This window comes from Capra hircus, chromosome 27, assembly GCF_001704415.2.
Source record: "Capra hircus breed San Clemente chromosome 27, ASM170441v1, whole genome shotgun sequence".
Lineage (NCBI taxonomy): Eukaryota > Metazoa > Chordata > Mammalia > Artiodactyla > Bovidae > Capra > Capra hircus.
This window is the reverse complement of record NC_030834.1, coordinates 19388521-19408412: the sequence shown is the minus strand read 5'-3', so window position 1 is coordinate 19408412 and position 19892 is coordinate 19388521. Positions and strand designations below refer to the sequence as shown.

Genomic DNA, 19892 nt, shown 5'->3' with positions numbered 1-19892 from the left:
GGCCAACTCATCTTTCAAGACCCAGCCCCTTGCTACCTTGACTCCTGTGGGCGCTTCTACCATGGCAACCACCACACTACTTTTCTAATTTGCTTTCATGAATCCCACCTCCTTCCCATTCTATTATAACACCCTTAAGGGAAGGCACCATTGATCCCTGTGTCTACACCTTTAACATTTAGAGCAATGGGGCTCAGGCTTGGAGATCAGATAGGATGGTGTTCTATCCCTTCCCCTTATGAGATGTGTGACCTTGAAAAGCTTTTTTCACTTCCTCTCTCTGAGCTGACTTAGTTGATGGGAGGATTCTTGAGAAATATTATTCTCCCTAATTATTGAGATAATCATAATTACTATTAATGCAAGTTCAGCATGTGATTCAATGCCTAGCACCGTCCATCACAGCTAAATAAATGGTTCAAGGTTCACAAAGGGTGATTTTTCACCCTCTTCTTGCCTCTGTGACTGTCTTTGCCAGGAAACTGTTTTGAGAAATGATATGTACAACTGCTAATTCTAAAACTCTCTTTTCCTGTTTCCAGATTCCCAACCCAGGCATTCCAAGTTCTAAGGCTTCACATAAACAGACCCTTGATTACAGAACTTGTCTGGTTTCTTCCCCAAAGCATGCTCTGTGACAACACTGGTTTGTCCGTGCCCTCTGCAGCAGAGATTGGATCACTACCTCAGCCACTGGTACTAGCATGATGCCGATTATCACTTTGTCCCTTGTGTTTATGTCACTTACATCTATGTCTCATTCCTTCTCTGGTCAAAAATGGCAGAAGAATCACAGTCCATCATAGAGGCTATTAAAAGTGCCAAAATCAAACTAGGAAAGTTCAAAGTGAAATTTCAATCTCTTGAGAAAGAGCAACCGCAGCATGGACTTTTGAAGGATCACTCAAGCCTCTACAGAAAAAAAGAATAACCCACACTCAAGACATAAAATACATGAAAACTTGTAAGACTGTGTTCTACCCATGTCTATAGTCCAGAGTTACACACACACACGCACAATACCTTCCATTTTCAAAGAAAAAAAATTTCAAGAAAATCAAGCCAATAAATGAAGAAAACATGAATTAATAAGATACAAAAATTAAGGTGAACAGGCGAAGACTGAGCGATTGCAACCGCATTGCCGACCTCGAGCAGCAATCGGCTTCTTCAGGTAGAACCCAGGGGTAGGAGATTCAGAATCAAATCTCTTCTCCCTTCCCCCTCCTGGTTACAAATCACTTGAAATATATAAGTTAGTGGAACTTGCTTGAGTGAGATTTTTTTGATCTTCAGCTACATTTTTCAGCTTTGTGAGGCACCGTATCATCAAAGACGATGGCCAGCAATGTTACCAACAAGACGGATCCTCGCTCCATGAACTCTCGTTATTCATTGGGACTCTCAATACCCTTGTGGTCAAGAAATCTGACGTGGAGGCAATCTTCTCAAAATATGGCAAAATTGTGGGTTGCTCTGTTCATAAGGGCTTTGCCTTCGTTCAGTACGTTAATGAGAGAAATGCCCGGGCTGCTGTGGCAGGAGAGGATGGCAGAATGATTGCTGGCCAGGTTTTAGATATTAATCTGGCTGCAGAGCCAAAAGTGAACTGAGGAAAAGCAGGTGTGAAACGATCTGCAGCGGAGATGTACGGCTCACCTTTTGACTCGGACTATGACTTTCAACGGGATTATTACGACAGGATGTACAGTTGCCCAGCACGTGTTCCTCCTCCTCCTCCTATTGCTCGGGCTGTAGTGCCCTCAAAACGCCAGCGTGTATCAGGAAACACCTCACAAAGGGGCAGAAGTGGCTTCAATTCTAAGAGTGGACAGCGGGGATCTTCTTCTAAGTCTGGAAAGTTGAAAGGAGATGACCTTCAGACCATTAAGAAGGAGTTAACCCAGGTAAAACAAAAAGTGGATTCTTTACTGGAAAGCCTGGAAAAAATTGAAAAAGAACAGAGCAAACAAGGAGTAGAGATGAAGAATGATAAGTCAGAAGAGGAGCAGAGCAGCAGCTCCCTGAAGAAAGATGAGACCAATGTGAAGACGGAGTCTGAGGGGGGTGCAGATGACTCTGCTGAGGAGGGGGACCTACTGGATGATGATGATAATGAAGATCGGGGGGATGACCAGCTGGAGTTGATCAAGGATGATGAAAAAGAGGCTGAAAAAGGAGAGGATGACAGAGACAGCGCCAATGTTGAGGATGACTCTTAAGCACATAGCGGGGTTTAGAAATTTTGTCCCATTATTTCTTTACCTAGGCGCTTGTCTAAGATCAAAATTTTCACCAGATCCTCTCCCCTAGTATCTTCAGCACATGCTCACTCTTCTCCCCATCCTTGTCTTTCCCATGTTCATTAATTCATATTGCCCTGTGCCTAGTCCCATTTTCACTTCCTTTGACCCTCCTAGTAGTTATATTGTCTTACCCTGTAATTTTTGCTAATTTTGATACCTCTTTATGACTTAACAATAAAAAGGATGTATGGTTTTTATCAACTGTCTCCAAAATAATCTCTAGTTATACAGGGAGTACAGTTCTTTCCATTCATACCAATAGTTGCTTCCCTGACTACAAAGGCAGTCTCATTAGTTGAGAAGAACCTGAGAGCGGCTTTGAGTTAGAGGTATGTGTGTTATACCCCACATAAGAGTGCTGTGTGGGGCTGTTCAACACAAATGTAACAATGTATTTTTGTGAATGAGAGTTGGCATGTTAAATGCATCTTCTAGAAAAATAACTAATGTAATAGTCTTAAGATTTGTTTTCTAGAGTTGATACTGTGGGTTATTTTTGTGACCAGCCTGATGTTTGGGACCTTTTTTTCTCAAAATAAATAAGACCTTATTAAACCAGGAATTTGGAGAGAAAAAAAAAGATACAAAAATTAAAATTTTAAGTAACCAGGATAACTTCCAGAAAAAGAGAAGTCAAACCACAAAATTGGAAGATAATACTAATTAATATTTAATAATTCAGCCAAGGAAATAAGATAACTAGTATTGTAGAAATCTCTGGATTGTGTGTATGCTGAAGTGTCAATTTCATCACAGCGGACAGGGCACCCAAATAACTTGAATCAAAAAGAATCTGTATTCCAAATGACACAGCAGAGCTGTGGATGAGCACTGCCTTTTCCACCTGATCTGGTGACAAGATGCCACTGGTATGTGCTTTGAAGACTTCAAGAATCCAGCGAACACAGTCCACTGGACTGCAGTTCTGACGACATGGGCTCAGATCTCCTCACCCCCATGGTCCCCTACCCCCACCCAGGTCAGCTCCTTGAGTGCTACCTAAGCCAGCCCTCTGGATGGCAGCTGTTGATTACTGTTAATGGGAGTGTTTATCACTGCACGTGCTGAAAGTTAAGTTCAAATGGGTGTAGTTTGGACTCCTAGGAGTGTAGGGCCTGATTTCTGCCTTAAAAGGCCATACACTGGTGGTAATGACAAATGTCAGTACCCCGCAGATGGCCATGTCAGGTTCTGACTCACTTGACATTTTTATCAGGGATCCGGGAGAGTGGAAATGGCATGTTAATGGCAGCTGCACGTGGCAGCTGGACACTGAGCCCATGAGAAGGTGAGGCTGCAGACAAGTCCCAGGGGCTCAAACGAAGGAAGAAAACCCAGAGTCAGCCTGGCAGACACAGATGAGCTAACAGGCTTCGGAAGGACGGACAAATCACAAGTAATGGACAGGCTGACCAGCAGGCGCCAAAAATAGAAACTCGGGGTGTGAGTCACATGCACGCAGGACAGAAGCTGCTCCGTCAGATCACTGCGTGATCCCCAGCTCCAAGCCCTGCCGGGGAGGAGAGTGTGTGCTCTCATAGCAAAAATAACTGCAATAATGAGTCTGGAGGGAGGGAGGGCATGAAAATAGGGGAACTCTGGGGAATCGGGGGAGGAAAGATCAAGGCATTCTGCAAAGGTCAAGAATATGAACACATACTCTGCTTCTTTTGTTGCTCCCAAGCCCTGACCCTCCTTCTCAGTCACAAGGTGAATGAACCTCACACGCTCACTCTCAAATTGGTGCAAGTAATGCATATGGTTTGGGGGTCCACAAATGTTACACCAACGTCTAGAGTTAGCCCAGGTGATCTTCTACCTGGCTCTCAATTTCTCAAGTATAGGCTCTAACCGTGAACCAAACCCTTTCAGATGAAGAAACACATCCCTAAGACCATCAGAAGTCTCTTTGCCCTTATCACCGACTACTAAAGAACACCAGGCTGTCTTCTCTGGAGGTGTTTAAGGACACTGCCAATGCAATTGCAAAAACCCCAGAGAGGAAATGGGGTAGGGCAAGGTGGGCATCTTCACGGGAGCCAGAGACAGGGCAGTTCTCCTCTAACCTGTTTAATCTGAGGGTCAACAGAATACATGGCTAATTTGCTATTGAACAGGTTTTGAAATTCTCTGTTGTGTTGGCTTCCTGCCTTTATTCTCTCTTCTTTGCTGGCAAGTCCTTCCTCAAGCCATTAACTGCTCATTAGCACCTTCACAAAAAAGAGCAGCATGGAAACTGAATGGGGTGGGGGTAAAATGCGGGGTCCCAACGATGGCTGAGAGTCTGAGTGAACTCCGGGAGTTGGTGATGGACAGGGAGGCCTGGCGTGCTGCGATTCATGGGGTTGCAGAGAGTCGGACACGACTGAGCAACTGAACTGAACTGAACTGAACGTGACCTGAGTCAGAGAAATGGTTTAGCAGACGGATGTCTTACGTGTCACCTAAAATAACAATCTTCTACATCTAACTCTCCAATCGTCCTTCAAATCAAGGTAAGAAGGATTGTTTCATCCTTTTTTCTTTTTATTTCTTTCTCTTTTTTTCTTAAATGGTCGTGTTATCCGATCCTCAAAACTCGGAATCTTGGGATACTATCTATTAATATCTTAATAATAACCCATCTTCTAATTTACAGAAAGGAGTATGAATGGGATGAATCTTCTCTTACCGAGACTTTGTCTCTATTTACAGTAGTTTTCCTGCAGTTTTCCGATTCTTGTGGGCAATGGAAGGGGGTAAAGAGATTGAAGGGGACACTTTCTGGAGTCACCAGAGAGCCTGGGGAAGTGGTTACTTCTAGAAAGATAGCCAGTGCCATGATCTCTTAGTCATCTCTGCAAATTAGGTATTGACAGTGGTAACTCTCTGGGAGGAAGCAAGAATTTAGCAAGCAAGCAAAGACTCCAGTTTTGAATTAAGAGAAAGCTCAGAAACCTCTCTCAGCCATCAGATTGGCCCAGACTATGCCGGGAGTACTCACGATGGAGACTCGTTCATGAAAATCACAGCTGAAAGGAGTCAGGCTTCTCCAAAGGCAAAGACCACCCTTAGGAAGCAGCAAATATGGATATTTATGCAAAATGAATGAGATGGGCTGAAGATACAGATTTTATGCCGTGGGGATATGAAGAAAAGTAAGTTTAGTATCAAAGCACTTCTTAGAGATACTCATTCTTCTTGATGTAGCCATAACGGTTTCTGTTTTCCAAACCAACCCCTGAGTCCTTCAGATGTTGAAAAGTCATCTCAAAGTTGACATGTCCAAAGACTTAATATGTCCAAAATCAAGTTCAAGTTCACCACCCCCATCTCAACAAGTGGCAACCTTGTCATTTCAGCTGTTCAACTGAAAAATCCTGTAGTCTCTCCCTGACCTCTGAATCTGTCTCTCTCTCTCATACACACACACACACACACACACACACACACACACACACACACACCCTACGTCCAACTCACCAGCACCTCCTGCTGGTTGATGTTCCAAGTTCCCTGACATTCCCAACACTTTCACCAGCTCCCACCCTGGGATCAACTGGTCTCCCTCCACTCTCACCCCAGTAGAGTCTATTCACTGAACAGTGGCCAGAATGATCCTTTAAAAACTTGAGTCAAATTGTGTTATCTCTCTATCTAAAAATTCTCCCAGGGCTTCTCATGTCACTGAGAGTAAAACCCAAAGCCTGTCCCAGGTCCTGTGAGGGCCAGGCACTCTGGCCCTTCTGCTGGCCCTTCCATCTCCTCCCTCACTGAGTGCATCTTCCCTTCCCATGGCTCCTGGCTGTTCCTAGACCTTCCAGGCAAGCTTCTTCTCTCACACCCTCCAGATCTCTGCTTATTAGAGAGACCTTCCTGCAACACCCTACATAAAACAGTCATCACCCACCCATTCCCCTTTACCAGACTTGACTTTTCTCCAAAGCATTTCCCCAGCACGTGTATCTAACTGTTTCTTATCTCTCTCCCCCACTATAGGATGTAAGCTTCGTCAGCACAAGTTCTTTGTTTCACAACCACATTCCCAGGACCTGGAACAAAGAAGGACACATCATAGAAACCCAACATATTCTTGATGAGTGAATATTCCTGTTCGCTCTTTCCATACAGTTTCCTCTCTATTTCCTTAGTATGATATGTTTTTATCCATCAGAAAGCCCTTTTGAAAAATTTCTGCCTTGTCCAGGACTGGCCTAATGGAACAGATAATCTGTCCACAGGGGGCTTGAAAGCAGAGAAATTATTCCCTGAGAGGCCAGGCCTAGGGATAGCAGGGGCCACGCCAGGCTGAGGTCCTAGAAGGAATGAATGGAATGGGAGGCAGGTCCAGAGGAGAAGGAGAGGACTCAGGATAGCTCAGAACACCAATCACTTCTCCCTGTGGTTTTCCTCATAAAGTTAAACCCAGAAAGAGTAAGTGATTCATCCAAGGTCACACAGTTGGGAATGCAAATCAAACTCCTCATTGTGTCCTGGCGTTATTTCCCTCCAAAGTGCATTTGCGAAAGAAAAAAAAAATTATTCCAAAAAAAAAAATTTGTCAGGGTTCTCCCTGCCAGTCCAGTGGTTAAGACTGAGTTCTCAATGCAGGGGATGTGGGTTGTATCCCTAGTCCAGTGCAGCCAAATAAAACAGTTAAATCACTCTAAAAAAAAAAATTAAGCTTATTTTAGTCCTGGGTATGAACTGATGAACCCACTTCAACCCTAACCCTTTTATGTTCAACACTTTTTACATCAAGTTGCATGAAGAGAAAGAAGGCAAGCTTTTCTCATCTGCAGGTGGCACAAATCTGGGAGAAAACAGCTAATAGAGTGAATGACGGGACCAGGATCAAAAAAGACAATGAGCAAAAGCAATGAGCCAAAACTGACAAGACACAATTTAGGTAGAGTCTCAAAATTTAACTATATAAATGTAAGAAGGAAGAAGGCAATGGGATACGGAATGCCTATGAAAAACAGAGGCGCTTCAGGCAACCACAGAGGTTTAATCAGAGGAACCCAACGGAGTACACAAGTCTGGGCCCCGACCCCTGATTCAGGAGATTCTGGTCTAATAGGCCCAGATATCTATATGCTTTCTAATTTTGTTTTGAATTTTAATTTTTTGGCCATGCCACACGACATGTGGGATCTAGTTTCCTGACCAGGGATGAAACCTCTGCCCCCTGCTTTGGAAGTATGGAGTCTTAACCACTGGACCACCAGAGAAGTCCTCGGTATGCTTTTTAAACGTCACCAGTGATTCAGAAGTACACCCCACCTTGAGGACCACCTGACAACGGCAGGGTAAGGGTCAGTCACAAACACAGTGGGGCCTCCACAAGCATCAGTGTGGTCTTGGGTTACGTTAACAGAAATATAGACTCTAAAGGTGACTGTATTTTCTTGTATGTAGATCAAACTTTTTAATTTATTCTTTCATTCATTGCTAAAATGTTAATCAAGTGCCTGTGAAGAGTCAGGCACCAGGGTTACAATTCAAAGACAGACCCCAGCCCTGTGCTCACAGAGCTTACAGTCTAATGGGGAAAGGCCACACCTGTGTAACTGGGGCTTCGCCAGCCTGTGGGTGCACATGAGGATAAATCTCCCAACATTACTCCAGATCCTGATGATGCTCATCTCCATATGTTTAGAGGAGAAGTCTAACCTCTCCCTAGGATTCCTCACTCTAGATATTTCCAACAGTCGAAGAGGGTTTATCACTGTCCCTAATTCACTCCCAATTTCTCTTCACTACTTGGCAAGGAGCCAGACTTCATGAAGACTTGTGCGCAGAGGCCAGACCTACTCAGAGCTGGGCTGTGGTCTTCTGCCAGTGGACTGGTTCATCGGTGCCGGGCAGGTACTAGACACAAAGCAAATGGTTAGGATACCATCAAAATGCCCTGGGTATCAGACAGGGAGCTTCTAAACTAGACAAGGTGTGATGAGAACTCCAAAAAAAAAGAGGATTTGAGAAAAGATATTATGGAAGTAGAATTCGGAGGACTCAGCCTCCGGATAGGGGAAAGGAACCAGGAAGAGGAAGGAGTCAGCACTATTTCAAGTCCAAGTCTATGGGATCAAATAACTTAAACATGTTACACGATGTTGCTTGAGGGAAGAGGGTGGGGAGGGACTGAGGCCTATAAGTAAAGAATATTTATTCCATTTTGGACACTTTGAGATTGAGATCCTGGGAGGCACCCAGATAGAAATGTCAAGAAGACAGTGAAAAGGTAGAAATACCTCCATTGGAGTAGGCTGAAGTTGATGGAAAAAATACTAAATTAAATAAGCCGGTGAAGCACCACCCTGGTAGTCCAGTGGTTAAGCATCCACCTTCCACCCTCTTGCACTGTTGGTGGGAATAAATTGATACAGCCACTATGGAAGAGATTCCTTAAAAAACTAGCCATAAAACAACCACATGAAGCAATCCCACTCCTAGGCATATACCCTGAGGAAACCAAAACTGAAAAAGACACATGTATCCTATTGTTCATTGCAGCACTGTTTACAATAGCTAGAACATGAAAGCAACCTAGATGTCCATCAACAGATGAATGGATAAAGAAGTTGTGGTACATATACACAATGGAATATTACTTGGCCATAAAAAAGAATGCATTTGAGTCAGTTCTAATGAGGTGGATAAATCTAGAGCCTATTATACAGAGTGAAGTAAGTCAGGAAGAGAAAGTTAAATATCATATACTAATGCATATATACAGAATCCAGAAAGATGGTACCAAAGAGCTGATTTGCAGGGCAGCAATGGAGAAACAGACATAGAGAACAGACTAATGGACATGGGGAGAGGGGAGGGGAGGGTGAGATGTATGCAGAGAGTAACATGGAAACTTACATTACCATAATTAAAATAGATAGCCAACAGGAATTTGCTGTATGACTCAGGAAACTCAAACAGGGGCTCTGTATCAACCTAGAGGGGTGAGATGGGGAGGGAGATGGGAGGGAGGTTCAAGAGGAAGGGGATACATGTATCCCTATGGCTGATTCATGATGAGGTTTGACAGAAAACAAAATTCTGTAAAGCAATTATTCTTCAATTTTAAAAAAAACTAATTAAAAAAAAAAAAAAAGAATCCACCATTCAATGCAGGGGTCTTGGGTTCAATCCCTGGTCAAGGAACTAGATGCGTTATGCCTCAAGGCAACTAAATCCATGAGCTGCAACTATAGGAGCCCAGGAACCACAACAGAGGCCCAGTGCAGGAAAAAATTTTAATTAATTAATTTAAAAAAGCAGATGGTCTCTGATCTTTGTAACCCAGAAAAAACAACTTCAGGAGAGATTGGGAGATGAAAAGTGAGAGGCAAGGGTTGGTAAAAAAGGCAGTTAGTTAGAGGAAGTGCAAAAGAACAAGACAGATAATAATAAGGCCTCTTATCATTTTAAAATTAATACCAATTTTTAAAATTTTGAGGACATATAAGGAAGAAATTTTTAATTTCCCATACTTCTACCCCAGAGAGAAACACTAAGAATATCCTCAGATAGTTCCCTCCAGACATTTTTTAATGTATATTTTAGGGAAGTTTGTAGTTTTTTTTTTTTTTTTTTTGGAATCATACCTTAATGCACGTTTATTCCTGATTGCTTCATTTAAATTCTATCTGGAGAATTTTCCTGCGTAACTAAATAGTTTTCAAACACTGTTTTTAATACTTTGAGCAATAGTTCACCTTTTGCCTAAATCAAAATGTATGTCAACAGCTAGGATTGTTGTTTCAAATCTCTTTCTATTATACAAATCCACCTTTCTAGATGTTGGAAAGAAAGATAAAGACAAGTTTGCTCCAAGGTATGGCAGGTTGAGGGGGAAGAGTGATTTTTGAAGGGTTTTGTTTTTAATGCAAAAGAAACCTGAGTTTGTCTGAAGACAGAACCAAGAGAAACTGAGGCAGAGCGCTGAAAGAGAAAGGCTCTGGAGAAGGTGTGAGTTTGCAGGAAGGTGATTCTTTGAGCCTCTCCCCTTAGCCTAGAGACAGCAGCCCCAGGAAGACTCCACACGATCATGGTCAGCTACCACGTAAGACAGAAACGTGGCTCCACTTCTGTCCGGCCTCACTGCCCTCCCCTTTGGGGGACTGGATTTCCAGCTCAGGAACCTGAGTGGCATTGGGGAGTCATCCTCTCTCAACTGCCCTTGGGGCTAATGAGATTAAGTCCTCTGAGCCCCTCAGAGAAAGAGGCTACCCAGACTCAGGGCCAACTATTGTGCTAATTATTTCGATGGGAGCAAAACAATCATGGGCCACGCAGTTTCCTTGTTTCCTGCAGGATGATCAAGCCAGGCTCCAGGGGCTCAAGGCTACTTCTCTTTCCCTCATTTTCCATCCCCTGCCAGGAGCCCACGGGTCTCTTCCTTCCACGCCTCTCCACCTTCCTCTGGTCCCCTCCCAGTCCCATCCCCAACTCAACCCAAAGGAACAATTAAGATCTCCAAGGGCCACTGTCTGGGTTCAGTTTCCAAGCACTTGAGCCACCCTTCCTCTTTGTGTCTGCAGCCCAGATCCCTCCACAGAGGTTTTGTTGCAGCCTCTCCGTATGCTCCACAGCAAACTCTCAGTATCTTTGTTCTTGAAAGCACCCAAACAGTGCATTGCCAGAAAAGACACAACTCTCCAAGGGGTAAACATCCCTTCGCATTTCTGATTGTCTGAGATTGTCATGTCAGGGAGTAAATGAAGCAGCATTTATTAGGCCACCTGCCTTGGTGCCACAGCCAGACAATGCTGAGGAAGCTTGAATGGGAAGGCAGAGCAGAGCTATTCTGTAGCCACGGGCGCTCTCTAGTGTTCAGAGGCCTTAACTCCCCCACAGCCTGACAAGATGAATAAAACAATATGTGGATGCACAATGGATATTCTCTCCGAGCATCTTAATTTCTTATTGCATTACCATTTCCAATCTAGGCCACACACAGAAGAGCTGTCTGCTCTTCTGACAGATTATTCACAGTGAATAAAAGAGTGCCTTGGGTTCTCTTAAGAGTAAAAGTAAAAGTGTTAGTCACTCAGTCATGTCCAGTTCTTTGCAACCCCATGGACTGTAGTCCTCCAGGCTTCTCTGTCCATGAGATTTCCCAGGCAAGAATACTGGAGTGGTTGCCACTTCCTCCCCCAGGGGGGTCTTTCCAACCCACTAATTGAAGCCGGGTCTCCTGCACAGCAGACAGATTCTTTACCATCAGAGCCACCAGCATACTTTGGGTCATTTAATTCAGTAGCCATTAGATGCAGTTACTAAGCTTAAACCCCGACCAGTGAGCATTCTATATCTAGTAAGCTGATGCCAGAAAATGTTTTCATCGTGACATCCAGTACTGTCAAAATTGTAGAAAAACTAACAAATTCATATTTTGCTGGCATCATTGTATATTGGGAAAGCAACATGACAATACGTTTAAGTATCATGAACTATAACACCTTTTGATCCTGATTCCAAGAAATAATAAAACAGAATTTTTTAAATTATATAGACAGGAATGTGGACCACAACTTTACCTGCAATGGTTTTTCACTATTATATTACTCATCCACTTAAAATTATGACTTTAAAACCTCTTGTATGTGGTTTGATGTGAAATAAAAAGAGCAGGTAATAAACTGCATTACAGTATAATTATAAAATGTGTATATTTTATGAATATGGAATATAAAATAATGAGAACAGTTGTGTTAAATGATTAAAAGTCTTTTGTTTTTCATTTTTTAAGTGTACTTTAACTTAGTACTTAGTCACAGATATTTAGTTAAGGATAAAATTTTTAAATCTACAGTACCCTTCCCCAGTCAAGACTAAGTGGTTAACACTCAGCTTACAGCTTGAGGCCAAAAGACCATTTCAAGGGTTATATTTCTAAAGGTCAAGAACCCTTTCCTAATTGGAAAGAAAACACAATAAATACACAGTAAAATAAAAGAATTAATAAAAACAAAAGAGCTTATCAGTAAAATCACATCATATGAACTGCACAGCCATCAGGAATGATTGTTCTGCTCCCTGCTCAGGAGAAGATCCTGTAGTCCCAGCAATTTCTCGAGAGATCCAGATGTTTTCAAAAGCAAGGAAGCAGTAGCCAAAACAAGGTGATAGTCTAAGAGGCAGCATTAAAAGGGCCTTTGAGAGAGCATCAGTAACATCAAGTCAGGATTTGGGACAAAGTAAAAATTTCAGGTAGGGTTAGGGTTTTGTTCTCTTCCTACAGGTCTGATTTAAGCCCCTGGAGTGGTCATAAGGGGCTGCCCGGGGTGGCACTAGCGGTTAAAAAAAAAAAAAAAACCCACCTGCCAATGCAGGAGACATAAGAGACACGGGTATCTTCCCTGGGTTGGGAAGATCCCGTGGAGGAGGGCGTGGCAACCCACTCCAGTATTCTTGTCTGGAAAATCCCATGGAGAGAGGAGCCTGGCGGGCTACAGTCCATGGGGTCACAAAGAGTCCGACACAATTGAAGCGACAGTATACATAGTGGTCATCAGACAGATTGCAAATCACATATCATGCTCATACCCAAACAATCTAAAACTGAGACTCCATCCAAATAGTTCTAGATTAGTGATGTGGGGACAGAGACCCAGCCCAGGGAATGTTTCAGAAACAGCCAGACCATCCAAACGCAGAACAAAAATATGTAAAGCATGTCCTCAAAGCAGGCCAGACTGTGGTTCAAGGACAAATAAGTCAATTTGGCAAATAACATTAATGCTCTCATAGATGTTTTCCTGGCTGAAATATTTATGCAAATCAATTTAACAGTGGAAAGTTAAAGGAGGAAATGGAGATTATTCACAATCAAAGTAAATAAAAAGCCTTCACAAAGATGAACAAATTATAATAAGAAATAAACCCCTGAGGAAATGTGAATGATTTCTTGTGTAAGAGGGCTTGCCTCATAGCTCAGTAGGTAAAGAATCTGCCTGCAATGCAGTAAACCTGGGCTCGACCCCTGGGTTGGGAAGATCCCCTGGAGAAGGAAATGGCAACCCAAGAATATGTATTCCACTTGCCAAAGACATGAAAACATGACAGTCGTAGCAAAAGTAACGTGCAAATATCACTGCGAAGTGGGTTCCTTTTAGCTTCACAGTGTAAAATTCCATGCGGGCTATATCCAAGGGGGAAAACAGAGCTTTCTTTTCTCTTGCTGGGATGAATTTCACCCTTCTACCTGAGAACCACCTTTCAGAGTTCTGGGCTGCAGCTTATTTCTTCCAGCCTCCTCTCCTCACCCTTTTTCCTTCCTCTGACATCTCAACCTATGAAAGTAGGGACTCCCAGATGAAAGTGTTTGGGGCAGACTCCAGGCATAGGCAAGGGCCTGGATCTTTTCAGAGCTGTTTTCACTGCCCTTCAAAACCACTGAAAGCTCACTGGGATCCGAAAGCTCACTTTAAACCGCTTACGTGGAAAGCCAATAGCAATGGGTGAGAGGGGGACACAGTGGGAAGTGGGTGGCTCCAAGCCAGAGAGGAAGTTTAGCAGGGGATCAGGGTTTTGTTTTTTTTTTCAAGTTTAGGGTTTTAATCACATTCCAAGATAGCACCCTACAAACAAGATGGTGGGAACTCATTAAACTCCTCTTGTTCAGTCGCTCAGTCGTGTCCAGCTCTTTGTGACCCCATGGACTGCAGCACGCCAGGCTTCCCTGTCCTTCACTGTCTCCCAGAGCTTGCTCAGACTCATGTCCAGTGAGTCGGTGATGCCATCCAACCATCTTCTCCTCTGTCATCCCTTTCTCCTCCCGCCTTCAATATTTTCCAGCATCAGGGTCTTTTCCAATGAGTCAGCTCTTCGCATCAGGTGGCCAGAGTACTGGAGCTTCATCTTCAGCATCAGTCCTTCCAATGAATATTTAGGATTGACTGTTTGATCTCCTGAATAGTCCTCAAAGCCACAGATGGAGACCTAACTGCACATTAACTGCAGAATCAGAATTCTAAGTTGGCCCCAAGATCCCTGCTCCCTGGTGTTCACAGTCCATAAAACCCCTCTCCCTTCAGTGTGGGGAGACCTGTTAATATGATAGGATTGGCTTTCCCTTGCTTAGGTTCCACTGCCTGACAAAGCCAGTGAAACAGCACTCCCTTGCTCACATTACACTACACACACCTTCTAGCAGCAGACTGGAGAGAGTTTTCTCCAGCTGACTTTTTTTGTTCCAAGAGTAAATGCTTTTTATTTAATTTTTAAAACGTTCTGTTGGTTTCTGCCAGACAATAATGGAAATCAGCCGTAATTATACACAAAGAGAGCTGAGCACCTAAGAATTGATGCTTTTGAACTGTGGTGTTGGAGAAGACTCTTGAGAGTCCCTTGGACTGCAAGATCCCACTAGCCCATCCTAAAGGAAATCAGTCCTGAATATTCATTGGAAGGACTGATGTTAAAGCTGAAACTCCAATACTTTGGCCACCTGATGCAAAGAGCTGACTCATTTGAAAAGACCCTAATGCTGGGAAAGATTGAGGGCGGGAGGAGAAGGGGACGACAGAGGGTGAAATGGTTGGATGGCATCACCGCCTAGATGGACATGAGTTTGAGTAGGCTCCGGGAGTTGGTGATGGACAGGGAGGCCTGGCGTGCTGCAGTTCATGGGGTCGCAAGGAGTCGGACACGACTAAGCAACTGAACTGAACTGAACTGATCCCATCCCTCCAGAGCCTCCCTCCCCTCCCGAATGCCATCCCTCCAGGTCATCATAGAGCGCTAGGCTGGGCTCCCTCTGCTACACAGCAACTTCTCACCAGCAATTCATCTTAACACTTGATAGTGTATATACGTTGATGCTACTTTATCCATTCATCCCACACTCTCCCTCCCCCACTCTGTCCACATCTCCATTCAGGAGGGGATCTTTTATGAAGGAAGAGAAAAAGGCATCAGTGTACCTAGCAGAAATAAATCCGGTTAAATTAGTAAGTGTAGAAGAAACTGAGCAGAACAGCCAGACCCTGTAGTGAGAGGCAAGAGGTGGAGAAAGGAAAAGGTAAAAAGCAGGTGGAATGCTTTGCATCTCTGACTTCAAAAGTCAGAGGAGGGACCTCCCTGGTGGCTAAGACTCTGCTCTCCCAATGCAGGGGGTCCCGGTTCGATCCACACATGCCCACTGCCATTGGCCCTGGTGCCCATCCCCCTTCATTTGGCAGTGGTTCTCTGGTAAGAATAAAACATATTTCAAAGAAGAAAACAGTAATATAGGTCTAGACTCTGTGCAGGCTAATGGGCTCCATCTTGGATAGGGAGGGAGTTGTTCAAGAGAGGAGTCTGCAAGAGTTTGTGCTTTGGGCAAAGAATGAACAGAAAGACTCTGATTTGTGTATGGAAAGGAGAAGTTGGACTTCTGGAGGTTATTGACTTGTTGCTCCTCCTGATAATCAACCAGGGAATAAACCGTGTAATTACACATCCATATCCCGTCCCAGTTCTACACATTAGCATCAACCTGGAAGGCACCATCGTCTGGAAATGGTGAATGATCATTCTTCCAGGGTCCTGGATAATTGGCTTGGGTCAGAAGCAATCCATACAGGCTGCACTCTAGATTGCACTCTATTCATTAGAAATTAGCTTGGAGCGATCAGCAAAGAAATAAATGAAAAAAAAAAAAGTTAACACTGGCTTCTACAAATCCAAATAAACAACCCAAATTGCAAAGTTTGCTCCACTGTGACAGAAACCTAGGTTCCCTCTATCTTGTGGCTCTCACCACGTGGAGCCTTGATCTCATGATCCAAGATGACAGCATCTCCTTTCCAAACAGCAAGATGAACAACGGTTCTCAAAATGGGCTGCACAATATTTCCACCTGCACCCACTGGGCTACATACAGTCTAGTCACAGGTCATACCCAACTGTGAAGGAAGTTGCAAAACGTAGTGTTTATTCTAGTCAGCTAGATGCTGAGCTAAAAATTGAGAATTCTGTTATGACAGAAGAAGGGGAGCACAAATATTAGGAGAAAATTCGTGATCGTTGCCTTCCTGTCCCTGACCTTAACCGCATCCAGATGGAACGGGGAAGGGAGAACAGGGAATAAACGTACAGCAGCACAGGTACTGATTTTAGAAACATCAGTGCCCAGGCCATTTGAGTTCTGGTCTAAGGTACATTTTAATATTAATAGAAACAGTTCCCAGACGGTTGGAGTGGTCTAATGTATATATTAATTTTAATGACTTAATGCAGACCAAGAACTGACCTTTGAGAAGAAAGGTGTCTCCTGGATGGCCCCTGCCACAGCCACTGGACAGGAGTAGGAGATTAAACGAGAGGATGGTGGAAGGTGCGGGAACCTGAGAAGACAGGCCCTGGGCTCCCAGTAGAAGAGAGGAACTGAGACGGAGGAGGGAAGGCACACAGATGTCAAAAGCAGCCATCGTCTGCACGACAGTACCACACTTGGAGTGTCTGATACCTGGTTAATTTCAAGCTTCCCTTCAGGCATTCTTACCTCCCAGAAACCAGGCCTCATCTTTGAGAAACACCAACAAGGATATCAATCTGAAAACAGAAGAGCAAGCCCAGCTTGAAGGAGGCCACCACGGCAGGAGTCTAAGGTGGTTGTTCCTATGGCCTCAAACAGCCACGGATCACACACTGCACTAGCTTTTGTTCCTGTCTCAACCAATAACGTGCTGTAATCGTCCAGCAACTCTCCTGGAATCTCTAAACTACATTTTCCTGTGAAGTCGCACAGTCGGACACGACTGAAGCAACTTAGCAGCAGCAGCAGCAGGAATAATATTTCTGCCCTCTGGCCGTCTCTTAGAGTCATGGAAAACATAAAGAATTTTAAGTGCCTTGGAAAAAGACAATTTGTCTATTATATAATTATAATATGCAATAGATAATCTATAATAATATCTATAGTTATACATTAAATAATACATTTATATATCAATTATATCATATCATATATAATATAAATATGTGTATGTGTGATTAATTACATTATACAACATATAGTATATAGTATTATATAATATATAGTATATAGTATAAAATAGTATATACTAATTATATAATCACACAATATAATTATCATAGTCATATTATGGTAAGTATTGTCACATAATACAATAACATTATGACATAATATAATGTATACTTTAAGATAATTACATAATACATAATATAATTTCATAATATATTTATAATAAAAGTATATACTTATATGACTATATAACTATACAATATATAGTATATTGTATATAACATTATTTCTATTTAAAAATAGGAAAGTTTAGGAAATCTATATTACTATTTATAATATAGATTTAGATATATATATAATATAAAACGGAGAAGGCAATGGCACCCCACTCCAGTACTCTTGCCTGGCAAATCCCATGGATGGAGGAGCATGATAGGCTGCAGTCCATGGGGTCGCTAAGAGTCGGACACGACTGAGCAGCTTCACTTTCACTTTTCACTTTCATGCATTGGAGAAGGAAATAGCAATCCACTCCAGTGTTCTTGCCTGGAGAATCCCAGGGATGGGGGAGCCTGGTGGGCTGCCGTCTATGGGGTCGCACAGAGTCGGACACGACTGAAGCGACGCAGCAGCAGCAGCAGCATAATATAAAATAGTCTCGTACAATTTACACAGTTTCAACTATGAACTAGAGGTGTAATGGAAAACCTGGAGGTGGAAAAGCAAGCTTGGGGGAGCCGCTCGCTGAGCCTGGACCACCCATGCACCCTCCAGCCGCCGGCAGGCGGCTTTCGTGGCCTCCTTCACCATTCACGAGCTCCGGCCCCAAGGCGGGCTCTCCTTAGCTCACCCCTGCACGCGCATGCTTTCTGAAAAAAGCCCTAAGCCACTGAAATAAGCTTCCCGCGAAAGGTTATGACTCGTACAGGGCGCTTTGTAGAGGGAGACCAGCAGTGGAAGAAACCACCGGGCAGGTGTCGCTCTGGCTGAAGGCCCGTGGCCCCGGCTCCTCCCCAGCCCACCCGTCCTCCCCCCTGGTTCCTCTCCTTCAGCATCTGGGTCCACGACTGTGCTGAGCGATCCAGTCCCCCCGAGCCGGCCACGGCCACGGCCACGGCCTCCAGGAGACCCGGTGCCCCTCTGCTTGCCCCCTCGCCCCGTCCGCCCCAGGCGTCTGCACCCGCCCTGCGCTGGCCACCTCTCCCCCACGGCCCCGCGTTGGTGCTCCCTCACCTGGTCCCGCTGGGCTGACCCCACTCACTGAGACGGTCACTCACTCCTCGCCGTGAACACGGCTTGGCCGCCGGAAGAGCTGCGAGGCCGGGCTTTCACGTGCCGGTCTTAACGCAAGACTGCATTCAGCAGCCGCTGGATCCCTTCTCCCGGGAGCCGAGGGTCCTCGCGCCTCCGCCTTCTCCTGCCGCCCTCTCCTTGGGACCTCCTCGGGGTCTCCAGCTCGCCTTTAACCACCTGAGTCAGAGCCAAAGCCAGCAGACGCTGGCCACTGAGCCAGGGACGCGGTGGAGGAGGTCACGAAGAGCACGAGACGGCGCTGACCCCTGAGCCGGTGGGCAAGCGAGGCGGGTGAATGCTGGGATCCACTCCTCTCGCAGCTGCCCAAGCTAAGCCTCTGGGAAAGTTTATCAAACCCACCACCTACCAATCTGCCTCTTTCTTGGTCTCTCCTTGCTCTCTATATTCAGGTCCAGTTTCAGATCCCACCGGGAACTCTGAGATTTTCAAGCAACAGGACTGCAGTGCCCTGGAGTCATTATTTCTCCCTTCGCTTTCCTCCAGCCTCACATACTCCCCAAACTCGATGCTACAAGGCCCTTCTCTGGTGTCAGAACCGCAGGACCCACACTTCCGGCAAAGGAAGGACCCCTAGAGCAGAGGCTTTCCAAGAAGGGAGGAAAACATGTGCCTGCATCTGGAAGCATCAAGCCTGACCCCCTCCACCTTCCCTCACTGCATCCTCCTTCCTAGGACCACCAGCTACCCCGCAGAATCCCCAAGTGTGCCAGACCTTCTGGTTACAAATTACAGATTCTTATGGAAACCTCAAAGTGAATAGCACCGGTGCATCCTAAACACTAGAGAAGCTGGTGGTGTGTTGCCCTGCAGAAGCTTACAATCCGGTTAGAGAGGCGAGAGTGAGCCAAATAAAACAGAGCCAGAATGAACAGCATAAGGGCTACGACAGGGCAGAATGGCATGTAAGTCTGTTTCTTCAGCACACAACAGAGCACCGGAAAAACTTACTAAAAACTTATTAAAACGTTTATTTAGAAAAAAAATAAAGAGCAAATCCAAACCATTAAACCAAAAAAAAAAAAACAACAACAACTTTGTTAGTAGGTCTGGAACAGGCTTGTGGTCTTTATTTTAAAAAATCCCAGGTGATTTTGATGCTAAGAGGCCAAAGACACAGTCCAGTGATATAGCACAATAGGTACCATAGATTAGTTAGCGGTTTACTACTAAAACTATTAATATTGAAAACTATGTTTTCTCTATTAGCCAGTTCCGTTACTGTACCAGTCACCACTCTAAGCAAAACCAATTATTCCATTTCAAAAAGGAAAATCAAAAACTACAGAAGTGCCGTACTATGTGGAAAATCTCAAACACAT

General features: G+C 44.3%; 1 pseudogene across 1 annotated transcript; it reads left to right on the top strand.

Moving 5' to 3' along the window:
• Positions 1136–2503, top strand: LOC102177494 (annotated as a pseudogene). The gene is made up of 2 exons (XR_001297366.2): positions 1136–1230; positions 1276–2503. The product of XR_001297366.2 is annotated as a heterogeneous nuclear ribonucleoprotein C pseudogene (transcript).